At 40.0% G+C, this 26,495-nt stretch overlaps 1 long non-coding RNA gene across 1 annotated transcript; it reads left to right on the top strand.

The window, feature by feature from the left end:
* The first annotated feature begins 21,435 nt into the window (after positions 1-21,435).
* LOC134475601 (uncharacterized) lies at positions 21,436-23,675 on the top strand. Its single transcript, XR_010046783.1, has 2 exons — positions 21,436-21,686; positions 23,385-23,675. It is a non-coding gene; the product is annotated as an uncharacterized LOC134475601 (long non-coding RNA).
* The last annotated feature ends 2,820 nt before the right edge of the window (positions 23,676-26,495 follow it).

Here is a 26,495-nt window from a genome sequence, read left to right as displayed (position 1 = left end):
ACAGGGGCTTCTTTCTTTATTGAATCCTCTTATGTCAAGCATCATTATCTGGGCTCTGGACTCACTGCATGAACTCTGATCACTTTTAGCTCTAAGGTTTTATGACTTTGTTAGGGAAAATCAGAGCTCCTAGGGGTCTTACAATGTGCCAGACTCAATGCATGTGTCATAGTCCATTCAAATGCTAGAACCAAATAGTCTGGATTGCTTATAAACAACAAGAGTTTTTCTTTTACAGTTCTAGAAAATTAAAAGTCCCAGATCAGAACACCTCCTGCCTGGCATCTAGAAAGGGTTTTTCTGGACAGCGCTTTTCATTTTGCCCTCACATAGTATCCAAGAGCCTAAGGAATTTTCTGGGTCTCTTTTATGCATTTCTAATCCCATTCAACAAAACTCTTTTCTTAAGACCTAAATACCTCCAAATAGGATCACCTTGGAAAGTGGGTCTCAACATATGAATATGGAAAGGGCACACCAATACTGAGTCAATCGCACTATATCCTTTATATGTGCAGACTTAAAGTCCTCATCATGTTTTATGTGCTGGTATGACTATCAGTGAGAAAACGGGCTCAGAGAGGTTAAGTAACTCCATGTCATTTTTTATTTTTTATTCCATGTCATTTATCTAGCTACCAAGTGAAGTCATACTCTGATTCTTTAACCACTACACGCTCTTGCTAATTCATCTCAATATGTTAAGATTCTTTTATTCAGTTATTGAGATCATATGTTTTTGAGACTGTAAAAATCTACTAGTTGGTGCTCTGGAATCCTGTATTCCATTTCTTCCTTGTCAGGAATGTTCCATGGGAAAGGACTTCTGGTGCTTCTTACATCACATACTATGAGATGGTATCTGAGTTAGCCCTGGTCAGTGTTTGGCAGAATGTAACTCTTGGGTCTCTACCTTCAAAGTCAGCCCATAACTGAACCACACTGGCAGGTGGGCTGAGAGATCTGCTTGCTTCACAAGTCCCTTAGGTGGTCTGATGGACCTCTGACCTGAGGCATGATGGCCAAATCTCAAGTGGCCAGATGAAGCTGGGGGTAGGGTAGGTCAAGATACCTTTTGCTGGTCAAGAGTAAATCCAGTAACAAGTATAAACTTTCCCTCCTGGATTAAATCTGGGTTCATTCAAATTAAATCTTCCCAGCTCTCCCCCCCCCCCCCGCCGCCCCCATCCTGAAGCTCAGAGTCAGGACAGGAAGATAACTAGGAGAACTTCTGTTTGAATTATCTTAGGGGTTTTTGTGCTTTGTTATGCAAGAAAATTCTGCCCCAGGTGCAAGCGATCAATCAAGAATGTGTACACATTTCAGGAAAGCCAGCACTCAGAAGGAAAGACAGTATTTTCAGCAAATAAAGAGCTATTAGAGAGTAGGACTTTCCATCCTGGCTTTCTCCATACACAGTTGGTCCCAGCCTGAGTGTTAGAAAGTGCTATTTTTTTCTGAATGAAATTCCTTCTTCATGTAACTTTTGAGACTGGTCTCTAAAACTAAGAAGTGATTTTGTATGGTGATGCACACCTGTAATCCCAGCACTCAGAACACTGAGTCAGAAGAGTTTGAGGCTGGCCTGGGCTATATAGTGAGCTCAGGATCAGCCTGAACCATACATATATATACAGAGACAGACAGAAACAGAGACAGAGACAGAGACAGAGAAAGAGAAAGAGACAGACAGAGACAGAAATGCTGTGTCAAAAACTCCAATGAAACAAAAAAGTGATATTGCTGTCAGTGATTCATTCTTTGTCTTATCTTCCTTCTTTCCCTGTTGTCCCCCAGTAGGATTTTTTTGGTCTTTTATTCTGGGATCAGAATAGGAAATCAAAGTCAATAGATATCTCCCAATAATATGGCAGAGGAGTGCCCCCTTATCAGCATCATTTTCCTTACCAAAAGACGAGTGAGTACTTCATTATCTCACTTATATCTGGAATCTTAAACATTGACCTTGTACAAGTGGAGAGTAGAACAATAGTTATCAGAGAGTGGGGGAGAGAAAGGAAATGGTTAACAGGCACAAGGTTGCATTTGGATGTAGGAATTACTTCCAGTGTTCTATAACATAATGAAATAACTATGGTTGGCAAAAATTAACTGTATATTTCAAAATTACTAGAAGAGAGCTTCCAACAGAAAAAATAATAAATGTCTACAGTGATAGATATGCCTCATACACTAATCTGATCATTATACACTGAACCCCATAAGTACCCCCCATTCAATTACTGTGTCTCAAAACTAAATGTTATGTTTCAGAGGAGAGAAGAACCTGAGTCCTTGATGAAGCCATGGTGCTTTGAGACTCAGCTTTCTCTAGGGAGTTCAAGAAGGAGCTCTTTCATAAATTCTATAGATCTCTTGCCTGGATAAAGATTCAGATCATTGTTAACTTGAATTTTGATGGGTGGCAAAAGTTTGACAGCTAAAGGCAAATTAGCACAACGAGGGATATTTTTTTTCCTTTGTGAAGTCCAAAGAATGAAAGAGACGTGTAAAGAAAGAATTTGATTTATTGTGAGAGCACTGCTTGTTGCAATAAGCAGGCCACAGGTCAGTGGGAATACAGCCTACTCTTCAGTGCATTAATCTGTGACATTTATGTAGAGCGTAGTTACGGTTTGAATATGTCCTCCTCCCCAAATTTCTATGTTGAATCCCAAAATTCATACATGAATCCAGAACAATGATGCTAACAATGATAATAATGAGTTTAGAGCTATATTTCTCAACCCTAGAAGTGCATAAAATCAACCAAGAGATGATTTAAGTTTTATTTAGATTTTTAGTACCAATACCCAGGCCATACCCCTGACCAGTCAGATCAAATCTCCAAGGGTGTATTCCAGCAGCATTTTTCAAACATTTCTTTAACTCTACTGTTCAGCCAAGGTTGATAACCAGCAAACCACAACCAACCAGGCTATTTCTTTCTCCAGTTCCAGTATTTTCTGAGTGTGCATGTATGTGTGTCTGTGTGTCATCTGCATGAAAGTTTAGAAGCCTATGATTTTTCTCTAGATCTATGAATTTCATGTTTCCCTCATGTTAAAATGGGGTCTAATATTTACATTTTACTACATAGTTTAGGGTTGGGGATTTAGCTCAGCAGCATAAGCACTTGCCTGGAAAGTGCAAGGTCATGGGTTGGATCCCTGAACAACAACAACAAAAAACATAGTTTATGAAAAAACTCAAAGATGAACATAATTCTGGTCGTCTAAAGCCAGCATCTATCCACGAGAGCTCTTCCTTGGCCCTTCCCATCCTATATGCCAGCGTTCTGCACATAGACTGGCATCATAGTATAAAGATTCTTCCACACAAGATGTCCTAGCACATGTGCCAACCAACACTGGAGAAGCTCAGGCACCTATGGAAAATGGATGGCTTTTTGAAAGATTTCTTGATTGCCAGTTATGTACTACGGTGAAAAAAATCACACTCCAAATTAATGGGTTAAAAAAAACCACAGCAAATACTGATTTTTCTCATAAGCCTGCAATTTCTAGCCTACGTACTATAAGAAGAGGCAACTTTACTAGAACTAAACGATCCATTTCCAAGGAGAACCAGGAATCGGCACCTGCAGGGTCTCCTATAGGCTGCTTGAAGCTCCTTCCACTCAAGAGCAAGTGCTCCAAGGACCCCAAATAGGAGTTGCAAGGGTGCTTAGAGTCTATTCTCACAAATTCCAGAATAGCATTTCTACTGTATTCTATTGGTCTAGCAATTTTAAAGCCTGTCTCTATTTAAAAGAAGGGAATTTGACTCTACTGACAATGGGAAGGATAGCAAGAATTTGTAGCCATCTTTACCACAATTGCATTTCTGGTGAGGGTACAGCTTTGAATGTACTTCTAGACTCTACTCTCTCATCCAGTGTGCCAACACGAGACTCTGATTGGCCAGCACAGGCTTCTATAAGACAATACTCCCCTTCCATAAGTAGTTAAATAGCAGAAGTTTATCTTGTTACAGTTCTTGAGCTTTAGACGTCCAAGATCAAAGCACTAATCAATTTTATCCTCCTCCTGGCTTCAAGATGACCACACAGATGACCAATTTCTCCTTGTATGTTCACATGTAGATAAAAGGGAGTTTTGCTTTCTCTTGCTCTTAGAAAGATACAGCCCTATCAGATCTACCAAATATTTATTTATCCTCTATTTTCTTACCATAGGCCTTCTCTCCAAATACAGTCACAGTGGGGTTAGGGCTTCAATAGATAAATTTCAACAGTTCACAGATATCGAGTTCATAACACACTCTAACCCAGCACCCAAAAAGAAGAGGATAATGAGCAAAAGGTGACAAAGCTACTGATCTGGGTAGCCCCTAGCCCTAGAGATTCTGGTTGATTCATAAATCCTGCCAGATCCATGTTTTCCCATCAGTGTCCTGGTCTGTCAAGATGGAACCCATCATCTTGGTGCAGACACTGCAAGTGAGGTGCATGGCTGTACCAAGTGCCAGGAGCTTCCTGTAATTTTACACAACCCTTCACTCTGTAAATGAGGAAATTGAATAGTAAATAAGATCCAAGATACAAGAACCAAGAAGTAAGAGAACTGGGCACAAATTCAGGTCTGTGTGACACCAAAACCCATGAAAAAACAGTGGAGAAGTCTAGAGGTGTAGCTCAGTTGTAGAGGGCAGCTGTGCTTTATGTGAGGTCCTGGGTTCTATTTCCAATACAGCCTTTCTAATCAGACCATCTGGAATTGAATGCTACTTCTGTGGGGTTTAACCCCTCTGAATCTTAGTTTTTTCATCTCTAAAATGAGTCTAGTAAAATGAGCTTCCTCCCAGGACTGTATGAGGAGTATACAGCTAATATGAGAGGCATCAGGATTGTGTCTGGCCCACAGGAAGCATCTATAAAATGTCAGCTGTGCCTCCTCTTCTACCCCACACACCTCTCGCATCGTCCTGGAATCATGGCCATGTCCTGCTGCTCTTTATGCCAAGATGATGCCCCAGCTCACGCGTCTCCCTTTCTTATAGCAAAGACATGGGGTCGTTTGCTTGGGTGTCCATTTAGGGAGAAACCTCGCCAAGTAGATTTTATGAATTGCTCACACTTCCCCTCATCAAGATTAATGACACGGTTGCCCACGGTCAGTTCTTCTGTGGTTGCTGCTAATGACTTCAACCCTCTACACGTTTCCTTTTCTTTTGCTTCAGAAAAGCATTCTGAACAGCAAGACTGTTTTAATAGCCACTCGGTACTAATGATGTCTTTTAAGTGCATAAAGAGAATCTCTAAGTACCAAACCGGAGGCCTATAGGCTGGTGACAGCAGCTCTTGACATTGTCATGCAGTGCAAGGTCACAATCACTGCAGCACATGGGAATTGTTAGTTGGCCTAACAGTGGGACTTTTTTTATGCATTGGAAAACTCCTCACTATTTTCCTTTATTCCTCAAACACACCCAGTAGTACCATTTACTGTGGCCAGCTAGGTGCATTTCAGAGCTTACCAGATTCTGTAGTTTTCCATTTCACCTTCAAGATTTAGGCCATATGCAAACATGAACTATTTCTTACTTCATATTTGTCTTTAAAAAGACTCACCTTTGCATATTTAAATAAATGTTTTTGGAAATAGGGAAATGTTTTATGGCATCCCACTGTTTATGTGCACCGTTTCTTTACTGTCTAGCCACCGTAGCACATTCCAGTGGCCAGGAGCTTTGGTGGTGTGTGGAAGAATGCAGGCATAGAAATCTAGCAAAACTGACTTCATAGTCCTGCCCCATGGTCATGCAGTCCTGGATGAAGGTAAGCAATTCCTTAACTTCTGTAAACCTCAGATTCTTCGTAAGTAAAATGGGGTGAAGCTTGAATTTAGCTCCTGGGGCTAGCTATAGTAAAGGTGAAGCAGTTGATGTGTGTTAAGGTATAGCTCAAGTGTGCAGATGGAACCAGAAGCCTAGAAAGTGTTGGTTACTAACATTAATGTCTTCATTAAGGTTGGGGTCTCCGGGTGAAGTAACAAGTACTTTTAGCTTATCATTCACATCCTAGCCCTGCTCATGACATAAACAGTCTGGAGCATCTTATGAGTCACCTCACAGCCAGATCTCAACTCTTCCAGCAAAGGGTTACTTAATCTCTAGATACTGGGATCAAGGCATGTGGGGACACTCTTTGAAGTATTGTTTCTTCCTTGACATTTTTCTCTTTCTTGAGAGTGATCGCCTCAGCAGGAGTGTGATCCGGTCTCAATACAAGCTCTCATTTCCCCCAGATCCAGATCTAATCCATGATGTCTGCCATCTTGTCATTACCTCCCAGGCAGACTCTAATGTTCGATTTCTGAAGCATACTCATTTTCACTTCATGCTCATGAGCCCTTTTGTTGGTAGTGGTTAGCACTTAGATCCCATTTATGAGCCTAGGGCAGAGCAGTGTATGAGACTGCCCTCGGGAAGGGGGTGTAGGGACTGAACAGATCATTGTCAAAGGGTGATCCCTAAGTATTCAGAGAGCAAAATGAGAGGGGAAGGAATAAGTAGGAGGGAGACAAAGATGTAGCCTGGATGGGGGAGAAAGTGAAATGCAGTCATGAAGAGGGATGGGTATCAAGACCTACCACAGGGTGAAGACCAAGTTGCAGAGTGAGCATGGTTCAGAAGACTCAGAAATCAAGTCCTGTAACACTGGATATTCCATGCACTTGCCTTAGAGTTCAGCATGCTGAGCATGAAACACATGAGCATGAGGTTGGGGTACTGCCACAGTGTTTACAAAAGTCAAGTCTCAAACATACTTCAAAACAGATGCTCATATGTTTCTAATTTGGATCAAGTTGTGTCCCTGCCTGTGGTCAGGGGAAGCAGGCCCAATGAATGGGTGTAGAAGCTCCATAAACTGCTCCTCCCACACCCTCTTCATCTAATCCTTAGCTACTCTTCACATCATCTCATAACTGTGACATTTGACATATGACACCCATGAGTTTCACTTGACCCCTTTGTCAGGTGCCATTAAACGGCCTCAAGTTAAAATGTTAATTATCATTAATCATGTTTTATGAAATGGCTTTGGCAATCCATAAATCCAGCAGAGAAAGGCTTCTTTCATGGGTCTGACAGTTTATGGAACACTGATTCTTAGAGAATGTAGGTATTTCTACAAGCGCAAGTTACCAAAGAAAAAACTATGAATAACTATTTTTTTCTTTTTTATCGGTACCAGGGATCGAACTCACGACTGCCTGCTTGCAAGGCAGGTGCTTATGCCGCTGAGCTTTATCCCCAGCCTCCAACTATGAATAACTACAGGTGGTAAGTAAATGACAGAAAGTATCTCTGGACAAAAAGGATGGAAAGATGGACAGCACAGGAGCCAGAACTGACTGTTCTCTTTACCTTTTTCCTCAGGCCAGTCTCAGTGAGTGGTATGCAGCAGACTCCAGAAACACATGCTGGAAGGGTGGCTGAATGAAGAAGGAATGCCAGATCTGGCAAGGAAAAGAGAAAGGGCAGAAGGAACAGAGAAACCTGGAGGATAAACTAAACATGTGAGAGTAGGAAAGAGTCCTACTTTCTGCCTTCAAGTTCAAGATTCTGGGAACTTCAGTAATTATGTATTTGATCATTTTGGGCTAGCAAGATTTAATTATCTCTCTCATTGTTGTTCATGAAAACCTTTTAAAAACTCTATAAAGGTTTGGAATTAATATTTTGAAAAAATACAAGCATGAATATTTCAGGGTAAACCTAGATGATCAGCTTCCTTTTAATCATCGTTAAAAATAGTCTTTTTATAAGTACAAAACTGTATAAAAAGGCAGATTTCAAGGTCAAATGTCAAAATGAACATAGTTGTTTTCTCTGGAAGATGAGATTATGAATATTTTAATGGTTCTTGTTTATATAATTGTAACTTTCCAATTTTCTGCAAGATTATGCTTCATAATGAAAAATGCCTAATAAATCTGCATGTGTGTGTACAAATATGAAGAAAGAAAGATGAAAGGAAAGGGTTGGATTTGCTGGGGCTTTGTTGTTGAGATGGATGACAGAAAAATAACCCAAGGTTTTGGGTCCATTGCTTTGGGTTCAGGATGTCTCCAGCTAGACGCGGCATTGGAATGACCCGAGTGATGGCTATCAGTATCACTCCCAAGGACTCCGTTGCATGATCAGATGCTGAAATGGCCTAAAGATGTGCTAGAATAATTTGAAATTGAGGAAATTAAGGAAAAAATGAACTCTTTCCCTGGGATCCACATGTGGACTTCAGGGGTTTTCTGAGCCCCTTAGAACTTTCTGAATGATGCAAACTTAGGCATGTGCTGGGGAGAGGGCATCCTTAGTGTTCACTCATGAAGAAGGTATCAGTGAGTTCCTAAATTTTCTTCATTTCTAGACCAGGGGTCATGTACAGTATTTACTATTAGTCAAAGTATTTTGATGAGGCATCTAAAATACAGGGGTATTTTATAAATGATGTGGACTATGACATACACAACACAAACATGTACAAAATATTTATTTTAAGGCATAAGAAAATAAGAAATTGCAGCATTTTTATTTCATATCCCAAAGGATCATATCCACCTCCCCTGGAAATTGCTAGTTCCTTTTGGGAGAAAAATCACCTCTAGAACCAATTAAAGCTACTTGGTCTAGTCAAAGTAACACCCACTCTAGCTTGCCAAGTTTCATAAGCAGAAAATAAGAATTTTTAGGTCAAGGTTGGCAATCTCTAAACATTACAAGTCTATAAAGTGCAACATCATGAACATATAGTTAGACTTTCTTCTAGCATTGTTTTTGGAGTATCTGTGATTTAGTGGAAAAAGTATTCACAGCCCCAAAGTTATACCATGGACTCGGTTTTCAGTTTAAACAACATCAGTTTTACTTCTGGAGTTTAGTACAACCATAGAGATGGCAGTCACAGCATGGGTGATCATCTAAAGCCCATTTCCCCCAACCGCACCCTGTAATGACTCTGGATGTCACCTTTCTGACATACACCAGGTCTCTGCTAATTTCAGGTCATCCAAGATACACTAGGAATTTAGCATCATCCCTCCATTCATCACTGCAAAGTAGAACACAGAAAAATTGTCAAATCAAGCTGGTTTGAACCCACCTCTGCCTACGAACTTCTCTGGACTCACTGTTGAAGGTTTCCGTTTGCCTTGGGATTCTGTTACCCACAATATTTCAGGAAGCAAGACAGTGGTAACATCCAGCTGGTCTTCATTTATTTGTATTTGCTTTTGATATTTTTTAATATATTTGACACAAAACCTTAACAGAGTACAAGAAAGGAAAGTTTTAGGACAATCTCTTTTGTAACACTGATGCAAAATCCCTATATGAATATTAAGAAATTGAATCCAGTAATACATATGAACCTAAGAGGGGAAAGAGGAGAGAGAAAAAGGCTGAAGAGAAATCATATATAAGAGTGTTAGAAAAATTTTTTTCATTTATTTTAAAAATTTAAACTTCTGGGCTGGAGATTTAGCTCAGTGGCATAAGTGCTTGCCAGGCAGGCTCAAGGTCATGAGTTCGATCCTTGGTATCAAAAAACAAACAAACAAAAAGTAAGCGTCTGAAATGTTATTTTTGGCAAAAACTTTTCAGTATCAAAATGATGTACACTTGTTGGGTACAAATATTTCTTTGTTTCTCGAGAGTCTCTGATATGTATTTAAATCATCTCATATAGGGAATTAACAAAGTTCCAGCAGATTCCAGGTCCCAGTTAGTTCTTTCTTCAGAGATGAGATGTAGACATGAGTATGTGTGGAGGATTCTGGGGTCTTCTGTCCAGATCCTCCTAGGACTAAGGTACTCTTTCTCCTGCTCCTGGGAGGATTGGCTTTTTGCTATCAAGGTCAAGTCCCTCCCCAGGGAAGCCTGTATCCCAACGTTGATCTACTAGGAGGGAGTTATAAAGATTTGGCCTGTTTGCCCCACTTTGGAACAGTTCTAAAAGTCCATCCTAGCTTTATATGGAATCAGCTAAGATTTTTGTTTTACATGTGTCACAAGTGAACTTCTCTCTTGGCTCCAGCCTCCTCCTCACCCCCCCCCCCACACACACACAGGTCAAGGGCATTTTTCCCTCAAACATCAGAACCTTGAACCTACTTTCTGGGGAAACTAACCTAACAGTTTGCTTTTTCTACAGGAAAGTGAGCCCAGACAAGGAAGGGGATTGACTTGAGATCTCACAGACGGCAGAATCCAGCCCCAATTCAGACCTCAGGACTCTATTCTCATGCTCTTCTCTAGGATTTTTCTAGGTGATACATAGCAGGACTCACACAAAGCTTCAGAGACCCAAGAAAGTGTCCACAATGGCATATAAAATTCTGAGCACGTTGCTGTCCTTTTAAGGTAAGTTTTTGGACTTAATTTTTCTTTGAAAATTTATCTTTATTTGCACAAGTAATACCTAATGCATTAATCTTATTTACCAGAGAAAAGCACTTCAATTAACACTAAAATCCCAGTGTTTATTTGGGTAAAGCTATTTCCTAGCCAGATAAACACCAAAATCCCTATGATTTAACAGAATAGAAGTCTATTTCTTATTCTTTTAAATGTCAATCCACTGTTCTTGATCCACAGGCAGCTCTCTCTCAAACCAAGACCAAGACTACAGCTCTTCCCACCTGTAGGTCTTCCATCTTCTACACAGAGATTTCCAAGTCCCAGAGGGAAGAAAAGCATAGATTTGCAAGGTTATCATGAGTTAGTCCTGGAATTGGCCCTCATCCTTTGCCCAACTTCTATTAGTCAAACGTGAGCCACATAACCACATTTAATTGTAAGGGAAGCTGAGTAATGTTATCTAGGTAGACGTTACAATTTAGACCTTGAGTGACCTAAAGGCCTGTGTTTTGAAAGTGTGGTTCAGCTTGCAGTGCCGTTGAAAGCGACAGAACCTTTAAGAGGGAGAATCTAGTACAAAGAAGTAATCTCCAAAACTGTGAGCCAAAATACGCATGGCCTCTTTGTTAAGGTCAGGCATTTTGCCATAGTGATGGAAACACACTGGGTTACCAAAATGAAAAAAAGGACAAGTACAAGGACCAGTCAGCCAGACTCTGCTGTAGTCCTTTTTGACTGCACTTCCTCTTCAGAAAGATTTCTACTCTCCTTCTTTTCAGTGCAGTCAGTTTGTTGTGTTCCTTCCAGTGTATTTTGAGGCAGGAGAGTAGGGCATTGCAAGGTTGGCTGGGGCACTAGGTGTGTTAATTACAGAGTTTCAGGACACATTCACAGAACAGTTCCCAAAGCCTCGCATGTGAACTTCTTGAGAGGACTTGCAGATTCCTGATAGGATGGCCTGGACCTGACCCCAGCTGGAGGAGTGGGAGATACAAAATGGACAGTGGACCCTGAGCGTTTTGCCACGATATTTGCTCTTAGATGGTAGATTGCTCTCATCCTGCACATTGCTTTTCTTTCCTTGGTACAAACACTCTGCAAAGCATGTTTCTTTTCCTATCTTTAATAAATGTAAAACCTCGCTGCCTTTTGCACTTGTGTTGACCAATTCTTTGCTCAGGACAGGAAAAAATCTAGAAGGCATGTCTAGAAGAAGATTCCAGCACGCCAAGGTTCTATAACAGTTTGTTTACATCATATAAATATATATAGATCTGTCAAATATGTAGAGATAGCATTAGTTCATGAGTGCTTTCCATAAATGTTGAAAAGTTCCTGGGAAAATTATACTTACTCCTATGTAGAAAGACAGTTCATTCTTCTTCATTGCTAACTAGTAATTTATGGTATGAGTTTCTTATAGCACCTTTGCCCTTTTTGCATTGGTGGATGTTTATAACTTGTTTTCAAATCCTCCCATCCCAATTTAATTTTTATGAGCAGTTCTGAATTGAACATGTTGGTATATGTCTTTTTGGATACAGGAAAGTGTATTTATTTAGGGTAGATTTGAAAATCCATCCTAAACTGGGGTGGATGAATGTGGTTTCAAGATTTGAGTAAATTAAACTGTTTCCTAAAATGTCTCTACTCAATTCTGTTCCCACCAACTGCATGAGACTTTCTGTGTCACACAGTTTGTCAATACTTGATACCACCCAATGTCTAAAGGGCTGGCCAGGCTAGTAGACATGCAGAGGCATCTCAGTGTTGTTTTGATTCCACTCTTCTGTTTGCTAGAGTAGTTGAACGTTATTTCCCCTTTTTGTAATTTACCTTTTCGTATTCTTTGCTAATTTTTCTACTGGGTCTGGTTTCTCTCTTACTGACTCAGAAAAGTTCTTTTTATACTTTGAATATTTATCCCTCATTTGTGTTATAGATATTTTCTCCAGCATGTCAGTTGTTTTTTAATGGTTTTTATAAAAAAAAAATAACGTCATGCATGTTCTTTTAGAAAGAGGATAAAACTGAGTCAGACACAGAAATGGAGATTTAAATATAAGCGTTTGCTCTTAATTACCTTTTGCATACTCCACACTGAGCCAGGCTCTGTGGGGAAAACAAAGATGAACTAACTGGACACGGGATCTTTCCACAAGAGGCTCATGATGAGATATGAAAGAGAGAAAAAGAGTCAAAGAGCTGGTAATAGAGGTGACCCAACCCCGAATGGTAAAGAACAAGCACAGCCATACAAATAGTTGTCTGGTGAAGGGATTTTGTTCACTGTCTACTACATTTGAATGTGTTTCCCAAATTTCATGTGCTGAAAAATTAATCCTCTCATCGTTTCTCAGTCTTTTGGCTAAAATCAAGTGAGAAATTAATCCCCAGATTCATATGCTAATTGCTTTTGGATGCGGGACCTTTGGAAAGTGATTGGATGATGGGGCCGCTGCCTCCTCAACTCCATTTGTGAGTTAACATATGAGGGCTTACCAAGGGAGGAGCTTTGCCATGGTACTGGTGCTGCCTCATCATGTGAAGGCCTCCACCATGGATGATACAGCCCGAAGGTTCTTATCAGATTCCAACATTGTGCTCTTGGGCCTTCTAGCCTCTAAAACCATAAACTAATTAATCTTAGCAAAGCATAGGCTAAGACACTGCCTGAGAAGGTCAGTAATGTGTGAATGGACAACTAACTATGGGTAATTTAAATCCAGGCTAGGATGGGTTTATTTAATGACATTTATCTTAAGTAGGAAATGGGGGCATAAAAATGGCATTTAGTCCAATTTAGGCTCGAAAATCTCTTCTGAAGCCCAGCACTGCCTTGGGAAGAATGAGTCCTGGTATGGTCCAATAAAGCCAGGTTTTATACTAATAATTAATAATAATTTCTTTGATTTAGTTTTGGAAGATGCAGTTTTTTCGCATTTTGTGACTAGATTGTAAGAAGACTAGTCCTCAATATACTCCAGAATCTTCCTCAGGCAGATAAACTAATTAAAAAGAAAAAACATCTGAACCAAGTAAAAAGAGGATGGATGCATATGTCCCTTCACATCTGCACGGGTACCTCTCTTTCTCTCTCTCTCTCTTCCTCTTTTTCTCTCTTCCTCTTTTTCTCTCCCTCTCTCTCTCCCCCTCTCTCATTCTTGCTCTCGCTCTCACTCCTCCTCATAAGTCGTAAACTCATACTGGGAAATTTTCATAAATTCAGTGTGAACGACTCTTACTGCATTATAGTTCCAAACCACACTCCAAACCCCTTGACTTTCCCCAGCTTGAGTAGACATCACTTTCTCAAGTGCAGGACACATACTATGTTTGTCCTGTAGCCTGGCAAAGAGTGCATTGAAAAAACTAATGTTCTAGGCTGACTAATGGATTGAATGTGTCACATCACCAGCAACCCATGGGGCCTGCATACTGCACTCTAGAGCAAGACTAGGAGGCTGAGTGATGGGCACCTATCCTGTTTTTAACTGATGACAAAAGCTTTACAAGAGGCAGAATAAAAAAAAATTAATCTTGAGAGTCAGGAGAATTGGATTGTAATTCCTCATATATCAACTCTAATCCCTAAGAGAATTTACACAGAGTGCTCCTCTTCAAGCCTTAGTAAATGGGATGGTATGTAGTTCCTGAGGTCTGTGTGATAAATGACCATAAATGTTATTTTTTGTAATGGAGACCAAAAATCCAAAACCAAGGTGCTGGCAGGGCTGCAACCCTTCCAACTTCTGGTGGCTCCCGGTGTTGCTTGGTTTGCATCAGCATCACTGCAACCTTTTCACATGACCGCCCCTCCCTCTTCCTCTCTGTCTCTGATATGGACACAAATAATTCACTTTAGGACCCATCCTAAATCTGGGATGATCTCATCGCAAGACTCATAATTACACCTACAAAGGATCTTACTTCCATGTCATATAATCAAGGGTACCAGATGTTAGGATTTGTGTGTATCATTTCAGATTTGAAAGACACAATTCAAGCCATAAGAGAAAGGAAAGAAGAAGTGACCGTAGACTTTATTCTAGCCTAAAACCTCTTTAACTCTGATCATGGTCATATGAGGAGGAAATTGAAAAAAAAAAGAAAGGTGCTCCCAAAGCAGTGGTGGGCTAATTTAATTAAACTTGTACCAACTAGTTTCAGAGGTGGGAATGGAAGCAGGGTCTTTGTCTTCACACTACCCAAAGAACACAAATGCAAAAACAATGTGGGTAAAGCCAAAATCATCTCCCCACAAGACCCAGAAGACAGGAAAGGGGCAGTGCTCAAGTAAAGAACAAATAAAAGTTATAGCATCCATATTTCCTTGAGAAGACTCAAATGGCATAGATGTGATATGGGTGTGGGTTACTCCAACAATTTTGGGATCCCCAAAGAAAATAAATCTTTCTTCAGCTGTTTATGGGTGAAACTATATGGATGTGTGAAGAATACAATTCCTGGAAGTGCTGCTTGGAAGACTCAGCAAGGAAGACACAGAAACATACGTCTATGTGGGAGGGAAAAGAAAACTATACCAGTGTGGTGGAGAAAACAAAAAGGAATTGATTGAAAGGTCCAGAGCTTGGAGGGGAAAGCTGTGGGAGCAGCCTGGAGAGTCACTGACATGCATGCTGTGGAAGTCTAAGCAACAGAAGCAGCTCATCAGTATCTCTGGTTTTGCTGTCATAGGGGTGAGCTTTAATGGGGTTTGAAAATACAACTTCTTCAGGTCTGGTTATATTTCCAGAGATAGCACATCTCACTTGACTTGCTTGAGCTGTGTGTTTCTCTCCTTGTCATTCTCTGTTTGCCTAAAGAAAGTCAGGGCCCTTTGACTAAAAGTCCTGCTATTCTAGCAGGTGAAAAGAAGGGTGGTTCCCTAAGTGGGAAGTGGGGTACTATCTTGGCCAACAGGAGGCAGATGACATCTTTGAAGCTGTACTGTTTACAGAGGTGCAAGCTAAAACAATCAACAGGAATAGTAAAGCATCCATAGGATGTCAGCCATGGGATCCGTTAGCATCCTTCAGGACCAGGAGTTATCAGAACCTGAGAGACGCAGAAGAGGCTGTCTGTACAGGAGATGGGGCAGAGGCTGGAGGGACAGACCACTTTGAAGGAGAAACTGGGCAAGAGGGAACCAGGGACTTAAATATGTAAACCTCCTAAGCCCCTCTGGTACTTTCCAAAAGAAACCTAGAAGACCAACACAGCTGATGATGCAGTGTGTAGGATCAGCCTCCAAGGGCACCGAGCAGAGTGAAGAATAGCAGAGAATGGTTTGAGAGAGAGAGATACCTAACACAGGTTCTCTTATCAAAAGAAGGCAAAATAGACGCCAGCCAGCCCAAAGATGGCACAGACCCATCAGGAGGGCAGAAGAAAAAGCACCAAGGGAGGGATAGGATCAGAAGAGGAGAGACCAGTTTGCGGGGTAGAAAAAATGAAAACAACAAAGAAGAAACCTTAAATCATGTTAGATGAGAGTTTCAACTGTTCAAAAACAGAAGACTTGGCTTCTTAGTTGCAAAAGCTTGGCTTCATTAAGGTGATTGTGTTCCATACATGAGGTGCTTTTTTTCTCCTATGGAGAAAATGAATCCAGAGGTACAGTTTTGAGGCAGTTGATCCCAAGAGATGCCCAGCTGAGTACCTTGGACAGAAAATTAACTGTTTATCTTTGTCAATATATGGAACATTGGAATCTATAATGCAACAGTGCAGGCCATTTTGTCACCACCCCCATCTCTAAAAAATGAAAGCTAATTGGAATCCTAGTGCAGTAACAGCCATAAAAGCAAGGCTCTTAGCTGAGATGGAGGGAAAGCACCACTTTAGCAATTACACTTCCTTTACCTGTCAAAGGAAGGAGCCTCTGGCCAAAGACCCAGGCCTTGGCAAGTCTGGGTGAAATGACATCAGTGGATCTAAGCTCAATGGCTTGGAAGCAAAAGCACTTTGTGTTTTTCAGCACACATTGCTTCTATGTGCATGCCATGCTTTGCAACTTGCCACACGCATTCACAACTGTTTTGTCATGGTTCACGTGGGCAGCATTATCTTCTCCCTCCCAAAGGTTGAAAACGGAAGTTAAAGAGGTTCATGAGCTGATATTTTAGGATGGACTTTCTCAGGAGTTGACTCTAAGACAAGATTTAACTACGAGTAGTCTGTTTGGAAGGTGATTCCAGGAAATGCTGGTGTGGGATGGAGAAGCAATAGAAAAGGCAAGAATGCCAGTTCAGAGGATTGACACATTTCCCTGTGGCCAACCTGGCCTCAGTCACACCACACAGGGTGCTGGATAATATGAAATGAACATTGGCGTTGTCTTTCTCAAAGGCAAGGGTACTGGAGGATGTATCCCTCATCTTCAATGCGCCCTTTTCTCAAAGGGGGCAACTCTCTGCACTAAGTCACCCCATACTTTCTCAAGAGAAAGCCCTTACTTCCATGCTATAGGAAACAGAGTGCTGGAATGTGAGTGCATAAGGAGCAGGACGCCGGTTTTCTGCTAGTGGGACCAGTGTATGCAGTCACTGCTGGCCGCTAGTCCCAGCAAATCCAACCTACTTTGTCATTGTTGTTTCCAACAAGAGGCTTTCTGAGCCTCCTCTTCTGCTAAGTATGGTTGGCTTTGTGGTGACCAGTGACACGACACCCCCTGAGGACCTCTGGGAAAGATTCTTTTTCTCTTTTGAGTACAAGAGAAAGATGCAAAGGAGGCTGTCACTCTGATGGTCTGTGTTTTCTGCCACTTACATGAAGTTGTGAGACCTCAGAAGGTGTCACCAGCAGGGATCATGAAGACCCTGGCATCATTTATATTCTGAGCCAATACCTCAGATGCATATATCCAGACTTACTGTAAAGTTTAACAATAGACAGGGGTATAACTCAGCAGAACAGTGCCTGCCTGGCAAGTGCAAGGCCATGAGTTCGATTCCTGGTACACCTTCCCCAAATAAATAAACTTAACAATGAGTGTCTATCTGGTTTAAGTTACTCGTGGTTGGATGTTCTGTTACTTTCAGCTAAATATATTCTTTCCACAAATTTGTTGTCTCTGAATGCATTCCCCTTTAACTTTTCTTCCTTGTCTGCTAGATATTACAAAATGTTAAGACTCATTTCCAACACTCTACAAGGCTGAGACCAGAGGCTCACAAATTTGAGCCTCGCATGGCAACTTTGCGTCTTAGCCAAAATGAAACAAAGCAAAACAATACACCTGTCTCTTCCTTTAAATGTTTGAGTAATCAGTGAGGGTAGTGGTTTAAGCTGGTATAAACCTAGGCCAAAATTTAAATTGTGCAATTAGAAATCTAACTAGGCTGATTACTTTTACTTTTGCAGTTTTACAACTATTTGACAGTTACTTGTTATTTCTTATCCATCTACACTGTCTGCAGATTTTGAAGTGTTGACAGGTACATAACTCACCAACAGAGTGTACTTCATAAATTTTCATCCATGTTTCATTTTCTGGACAGATGCAGTGTAGGATAGTCCTTATCCCTTTGGCTCAGACAACTTTGTTGAGCCAGTTACTAATTTGCATGTCTGGAGTTACCCTCCCTTGATGAGAAACTTTCAGATTTTTCTGGAGTGTTTGAGGACAAGCTTCTTGAAGTCCATGCCATAGATGTACTTGTGAGTGTTCATGGTGCACACACAGTCCTTGATTTACAATGGTCAGACTTAAGATTTTTGAACCTTATAATTTTGCAAAAACTAAACACATTAAGTATATGTCATTAATATTTCAAGTTTGGCCTCTTCCTACAATAACAATGCATTGTAAGTTACTCTCTTGTGATGCTCTGAGGTAGCAGTAAGCTGAAGCTCTCAGTTAATACAACAAGAAGAGGAAACAAACTGATACTCCCTACTGTGCTGTGTTGCTAAACTAGTATGTTTGGTAGATTAGGTGTATGCAATGCATTTGCACTTAAATTCTTTCAACCTGGATGGAATTATAGGAATGCAACCCCATTATAATTCTAGAAGCTTTTGCACTCTCTGGTCACTGCCTACTTGGCAGTGATGGCCTTCTTTTTACTGCTGTTCTGCAGAAACCTGTCTGAGAGACCAAGATCAAACTTAATTATTTTAATGAATTAGTGGATGCCCCCCAAGTTCTCTTTATCTTTTTATTTTATCTTAAAATTTACTCTGATATTATAGAATTTCTCCTCTACTACTCTCAAATGATTCATGAATCTGACGTAATACAGATGAGTCCAACCATGGTGGCAAGAAGGGACAGAACAACCTTGTCAGGAATCAGTAGAAAAACACATAGAAGTAAAAGCCAATCCTAACTAAGAGACAATGAACAATTGGTTATTTAATGATTCCATAGCACCTTCAGAATGCGGGGAACAAAGATAGGAGTTTTGAAGGGTTGAATGCTTTCGACTTCTCAATTTACGTATTAAGGTCCTAATGCACATGTCTGGAGTTACCCTCTGTGATGAGATTTGCAGATGGACATTTCTGGAGACAATTAAGATTGGAACACACTATAAGTGTGGGGTCCTCAAAGAGACTAGTGCCCTTATAAGAAAAGACTTCAGAGAGGGGTTTCCCCTCCCTGGTTCTCACCTCCCCCTTTTCACCATATGAGAACACAAGAGAGTTCAGTAATTAACCAGAAGTCAGGAAGACAGTTCTCACTAGGAAATATTGCAACACTTTAATCTTGGATTTCCTAGTCTCCAGAATTGTGAGAGAATAGATTTCTGTTGTTGGAGCCACCAACGTTATGCTATTTTGTGATGACAACCCAAGCTAAAGCAAGAGGGTTGGAGTTAAATAAAAGCTCATCCAAGCACAGATGCTGGGCTTCTGTGTAAGACCTTTGCTCTTTCTGAATCCAACTTCTCTTTCCAGAAAAAGGAAAGTCTGTATTACTTATTATGTACGAGGTTTCTAATAATTCCCTGAGATCTCAATTTCAGGTTAGATTTTTATATACTGTATCTCTCTTTCTCCAAACTGAGCACAGCTATAATTAGAAGTTGCAACCAAGAGCTTTCCGTATCACTTTGTTTTTTGTTTTTTGTTTTTTTATTTTTTGGTACCAGGGATGGAGCTCATAACCTTGCGCTTGCCAGGCAGACACTCATGCCGCTGAGCTAAAACCCCATGTCACTTTATTACAAATATCTTTTGGGAAAAGAGACAACAAATAAGTCAACCACATCAGCAATGGCTTGCATTTATTTTAAAGTCTTTGAGTGCTGTAAAAGCAAGTAGCATATTAATAAGACATTTACAAATCATCCCCAGCTACTCTCTAATTAACTTATTGTGTGCCTTCTCTAAACTAACATACACAGAATTAGAGAAACACTTATTTGTTCTGTTGCTAAGCAACCACTATAATTTGCATAGCAAAAAATCATTAATATATTTAAGACGAAATTCCATCTATTTATAACAGTCAGATTTGAAACTTGACATCAAAGTCTTAGCATTACTTTTTTCTCTGTTCTTAAGTGAGCAGCTCAAAGAAACTGAGTTGTACTTAATGCATAATATTACTGAGTTCTGTGGTATTTTCTGTTATTTGCCTGATTGATTGATTGACTGAATATCATTTTGGAGATCAAACCCAGGGCTTTGGATAAATTTGGGAAGTGCTCTACCACTGAGTTATAACTCCTAGTTTTGTTCATTTGTTTGTTCAATTCATGGTTACCAGAGATAGCAGAGATCTTAGAAAGACTGTCCAACTACTCCCCATTTCACAGTCTGGGAAACAGAGTCCCAGGAATGCAAAGTGTTTTCTCAAGCACAGACAATGGCTATGTAGCAGGAACATTCATATTACCTGAGTCTTCACCTAGCATTTCTTCATCCACAGTCCGTTTTTTTGTCTCAGATAACTTGATTATGCTAATCCTGGCAACCATGATTAAAATAAAATTAAAAATAAAAGCAATAATAATAAATAATAAAAGTATCCCTCCCATAGGACACTCTGACTAGCAAATATCCTGAAACTTGACTATGTTTGAGTAGAGTGCTAATGATTCCCAATGGCAATTGTGATCTAGGGTTTTATTTATTTGTTTGTTGCATGTGCTCCTAAAATGTCTAATCACAGAGCACTTTTGACCTACCATTCTCTTGAGTTGAGAATAAAATAGCCAAACTCTTCTCTAGATAAAAGCTGGGCTGTATATAACTAACTACATATTTTAAAGACACAATCTAAGTTCAGGCATAAGGAGAGACAAAGGAGGACAGAAACAGAGATTTGTGCTTGCCAGGCAGCCTCTGGGTTTTCTGTCTTACTATAAAACAGTGTAAATGTATGACCAGGGGAATCACCTAAGGCACTTGTCAAAAACCCAGAATCCTAGGTCCCACCAAAGAGCCACTGACCCAGAGCTGACAGGGGAGACACCTGGGTGTCTGCAGTAGCCCCCTGTATCATCAGAGGACGCATCCAGCGGCTCCTATACATGCCTAAAACTGCAGCGTACTAAACTCTCAATAAACTATGTCATGCACACTTACAGTAAGGCTAAATTTATAAATTAGACATAGTAAGAGATTAACAACTATGAATAAAATACAGCAAGTCTATCAATATGCTGTGCTATTATAAAAGTTATAAGAACATGGCTGATATCTCTCTCATAGCATTTAAGATAAATACAGTATTAATATTTTCATACCACAATTGACCTCAGATAAGTGAAATCACCAAAAGAAAAATTACAGCTCAGTGGGAACTACTCTGTATATATTTACATGACACTTGTGTATTTTATTATTAGACATAAATTTGTTGAAACTTGTAATAGTGGTCTAAAATGTGAGAGTTGTCAGTGCTGGGTTTTACCAAATAGGAAGCGTTATTTAACTCTCGGAAGCTCAGCTTCCGTCCAGGGAGAAAAATAATAGCTACTTATAAGGCTTCTGAGACCATGTTTGCCCCAGCTTTTCAAAAATAACAGCACCAAAAAAGATTTTTCTACTGAGTTCCAGAGCCAAGATGGCTAAATGTGTTATTTCTGGGCGCTGCGTGTTATTGTGGAGTGTAAAGGAACTGGAAGGCAGGAGAGGGCTCTGCCACGCAGCGGGGAGGATGAGTCAGAGGTGGCTTTCACAGTCGTCACAAAGTGCGCTGTGTTCTTGGGTGAAACTGAAGATTGTGGCAGGGCCAGAGAGGATCAGACACATAATCACTACATGGGCTGGTCACGCCGAGGGGCCACAGGAGACCATTGGAAGAGGAACCATAGTATGAATGTCAGCTCCAACCTTCATTAAAATGGGTAAGTTTTTAAAAATTCCCTGAGCCTCAGGCCTACTACTTATAAATATATTTTTAAAATGATATGTGCTTTATCAGGGCTGTGAGGCCACGGTAGTGATCAAAGCAGATAACAGGTGGGATTTTCATTTTGAAACAAGAGATTGATTCTATATTAAATGCTCAATAAACAAAACATAGAATCTCCCAAACACAGTTTCTATAAACCTTTCCCTATAACCTGCCCAATCCGAAACAGTGAATGGGACTTTTCTTTAGATTTTTAACATTCACATTCATGGTTAAGTTTTTTTGGGTATTGTTTTTTGCAATTTTATGTTTTGCTTAAGGATACATATGCTTTGTGTCTTTTAAATATCACATAAGTACATTACATGTACTGTACATGTACAATGGCCATCCAAGATCAGCATTCGCTTAATCTTCTATTATTGAACTTTTGCTTTGTTACAAACCTTGCACCATTCTAAAATTCATTGTCATGTACATCTTTGTGTTTTAATGGTTTAGCTAAAATATATACTTCCTAGTTTTTCTTTTGAAGTCACTTTCAGAGAATGTGGAATTAGTCACTGTCATATGATTCCAATTTGTAAGATAGTTTTTAAAATCATAAAATGCTGTGCAAATGTGAGGGTCAACAGCTCATACATAACAAGTTCGTCCTGCAGTGGGAGCAGAGCTGCACCATGTGCCATGGGAACAGCTCCCAGAGCACCCAGGAACCCTATGTCAGTCCTAAGGACACGAATACGTTAATAACGATGGCACAGATGAAATCAGCAGAAACCTACCCTCCCAAGAGTTCTCCCTTTGGACTGGAGAATGACATCTCCATAAATAACAACCAAATAAACCGTTAGACCAATCAGTTATAAGCTGCACAACCTCTGGCAAGATGCTGCATCTCTCTGTGCCTCTTGTCCCATCTGAAAGAGAGGGGCTGAGATGATGTCTTAGATCTTTCCAGTTCTGAAAATTATGTGATTTTGTCTCACACTGTGGCTCATGTCTTTTGCTGAGGTTTCTAAATAGCTCTATGCTGCTCAGGCTAACTGCTCTCAGTGTGAGTGTATGTAAGATGATAAAGATCAGACTGGCTCCAGAGCAGGCAAATGGCCTGGTTGCAAGCTCTGCTATGGGGGATAGTTTGTCTAGAAAGGACACATTTGATCATCAGGCTATTTGGCTCAAGATCTTTCCATGCCAAAGCAAGGCTCAGTGTTTTCATGGGACACACGTCTCCTATGGACATCTGCTTCTTTTTCTGGCTTTGGAAGAGGTAAATCCTGAGTAATTCACTTAAATAAATAAAAATGATGTTAGTTCATCAATGAAAGAAAAAGAGAACACAACCGAGGCCTAAAATGAAGATGCTTTCATGCCCTAAGTGTAAATAAAACCAGAATATTTTATTCTACTGACTAAACTCTAGTAAGTCATAGAAATGGATCATAGAAAAGACTTCACTGCTATCTTTGTTTTTATATTTTATTTTATTTTTTACTTTTGCTTTTAAAATCCTTTGCAAGGATGCAACTCAGTCTGTGAAAGAATTAAATTTGAGTCTGTATTCATGGCCAACACTTTATTTCCGTTACAGCGGAGGAGGTATCCAAATATTGCTTCAGTAATTTCTGTAAATATTATTATGCCACTCTTAACTCAAATGCGACATCTTATTCTTTGTGTGTTTCAGAAACTCTCTTGTTTTTTGAAGAAAATGACAAGACTCGGTAATTCTGATCTCCCTGACCCCTTAGAGAAGGAGGTGCCAGGTCGGACTGAGACAACTCCATCCACTCCACTTTCTGCCACCCTTTTTCTCTTCCAACTTTAGATTCTGCATGATGGAGACAAAGAGCTGCATTTGATACTTAGTAACTAGATTTATCTAATCTTGATGCTGTGTTCTTGCTACTGATTGGAGGTTGCACTGGGTTACTTCTTGCAGCTAAAAAATAAACAACAAAGTTACAAAAAACAAGGAGCGGGCAAAAGTAATTTTTTTTAACCACTAATATGTATCTCTGTGTCTGTGTCCTGTTTGGTGTTTGTCATATCTCCTGCTAAAAGTGCAGTGGTTTTCCCTGTCTTTATCTTTGGGCTCAGCCCTGTCACTTGGGATTTTCCCAGTCATGATGACCTAATGGCTTGAAATGTTCTCTTGTGGTTGTGCTTGTCAAGTTAGGTTTCTTCTTCTGCCTTTCTGGCATCACCCAAGGAAGATCATGTTCTGGCTGGCTTGCTGGCCAAGGAAGAGAATGAGGGAGACACGTGGGACATAGCCATCACAGCTGCTATGACCAACGTTTGTCCCCTCCAGTCTACCCACAGATGTATAAGCAACAGTAATGACTGTTGTTTTAAGCCACCAAGCTCTGGCATGACTCATTATGCAGCACTATGTGGCGATTGCTAGCTAATAAAAAAAAGCAGATACTGTTCTAGCAAGGAGTGCATATTTGCCTAGAAACAAAACACCAACTATAAATTATCTTTGTTTGTTGTAAAATATAGTCATTACGACTTCCTCCACAGTAGCCTGCCTGAAGGCAGTAACCTGTGCACGTGAGATCCTCTGGGCCTTAGTCTCCACGTCTGTGGAGTAGGGTACCCGTGCAAGAAGACATACTCTGAAGATGCGCATGAGCCCACACGGAAAACAGAGAATGCACTGCCTGCTCCTTGGTGCTCAAGAAAGAGCAGCTGCCAAGCAGCCTAGCAGGCTCTAAGTTCCTTTGGAACTTAACACTACAACATTCAGCAACGAGCTAGAAAAAATAATACAGAGACATACAATCAGCTCTGCCGGGCAAGTATTTCATCACCCAAAAGACATAGCACCCGCAGGGGAAAATTGGTTTGTGGTCCAGCTAGAAAATACAGCTGCTGTGAGCATTTGAGTAAAGTCAGATAATTTAGTCCTTCTTTACTGCTTTTTATATCTTCTGATTTTTGCAGACACTCTCCACTGGTACCACTACATTAGTAGCACCTTTCTGACCCCAAATAATCTCCATTTTTAATGAAAAATGAGAAGGTACGGAGCTGAGGGATTCTTTGAGAAGCATTAACTGTTTTGATGGTTACTTGTATCAGCAGCAAGTGTTCTTTCTTATTTGTTTCCCTTTATGGAAGTGATATAAACTTTCTTTTTAAAATAAATTTATTTTTAAAAGAAGTCTCAAAAGAAAATTAGGGAAAATATCATAAAGTAATTTTTGACATGGCTGAAAGTGGATATTTAAATGATGTTTGGCAATCACAGAGTTAATATATACTTAACTGATTAAATCAGGAATGAAATGAAAACTAAAAATGTGATTGGGTTTGCTAAAGCATTTGCTAATTCAGACTTGATACTAGTATTGATTTGCTCCACTCTGATCCCTGAAACTGGCAATGTTACTGGTCTATAAGCAGAAGGAACACTTCTAAAAAGAAAAAAATCAGCATAACATTTCTCATTTCAACACCAAGGGCACTGACAACTAGCCCCTTTCAATAGTCTGGAAAGAAAAAAATAGGGAATTTCTGTTTTCCAATTTTATTGAAGCCGGCAGGAACCATCTGCACGCATACCAGACATACAGGGTGACACCCATGACTTCAAATAGGTTGGCAAATTATACCAAGTGTGTCTTTGTGTCTACAATTATCAATTTCAAATCCCAGGAAAATGTGCATAGAACAGAATCAGCAGTGGTGCACTCTCTCATTTCTCCGTGGAAACAGTTATTGTTTAAGACCAATTAGCATTACTAGTGGTCGCTTCTTCCTGAGGGTTATACTCCAGTCTGGGAGCATCTGCTGTACATTTTTTCATTTCTTTCTCATTTTGAGCAATTTGGTTCCTAAGCTCCGTTTCCTTGTGGCTTCCTGGAGCTCTGATGACAAACCACTACACTTTGTTCCTGTCCTTTCAGGCCCTGAAGGGCACCAAAGAACACACGAAATTTGTTTCTAATTTTGTGTCTGCCAAAACATTCCTGGGGTAACAATACAAGCCTATAAAAATAAGATGCACCATCCCTCTAATTCCACAAAATAAACAAATCCAAAAGGAAATCAAACACAGTCCTCAAAAACACAGCATAAATATTTTTAACCCATTCCCCCTTTTCTAAGCTGGTGAAAACGTGTTCCTGAATTATGATTGAGACTGTATTCTTATTCTTTTATGTTTGCAAAAAATAATCATAGACATAAACAAATGAAAAGAAACACTGAGGCTTTCTTCTGAGGTTCATGTTTTGTAAAATGAAAGTCCCTAAGGACAGTTTAAGGGAATGTGGAATCCAATTTCCTCACTGGTGTTAGAAGTTTTATTTTTAACTTAAGTACTCAAAAAAAAAAAAAAAATCTTTACCGTGCATCCTTATCCTCTGTTGGAATACACAGAGACACAAAACAGAATCATCTTTTCATTTTCATTTTTAGGTAGTTCAGGGTAAGTTAGAGCCCTGAATTGTTGAATCTTGGCCAAGGTGATGTCATTAAATCTATAATGAAAACAGTATCACTGAGAGAATTAATTCATTATGGTGGAATTAAGTTAAATCCTTTATGATGTGCCATTAAGCACCCAAACGGACTTGCTTGCATCAACCTGAGTGAAGCACATTCAAACACAAAAATGAAAAATAAAGTTTCAGCTCAAACCTTGCACAATATTAAGAAGCTTTCAGAGTTAGTCATTTAACAAAACTATTTATAATTATCATGGTATTCAGCATCTTATGATGCTTTATATGTTACAGAGCCAAATACCTTGTGGTATTATATGACATCTCTGCCCAGGGGAATA

The sequence above is a fragment of the Cavia porcellus genome, unplaced genomic scaffold (genome assembly GCF_034190915.1).
Source record: "Cavia porcellus strain 051 isolate PalLab524CR breed Dunkin Hartley unplaced genomic scaffold, mCavPor4.1 scaffold_4, whole genome shotgun sequence".
In the NCBI taxonomy this organism is placed as follows: Eukaryota; Metazoa; Chordata; class Mammalia; order Rodentia; family Caviidae; genus Cavia; species Cavia porcellus.
Note: the sequence above shows the minus strand (reverse complement) of the source record. Positions and strands in the feature narration are given on the sequence as shown.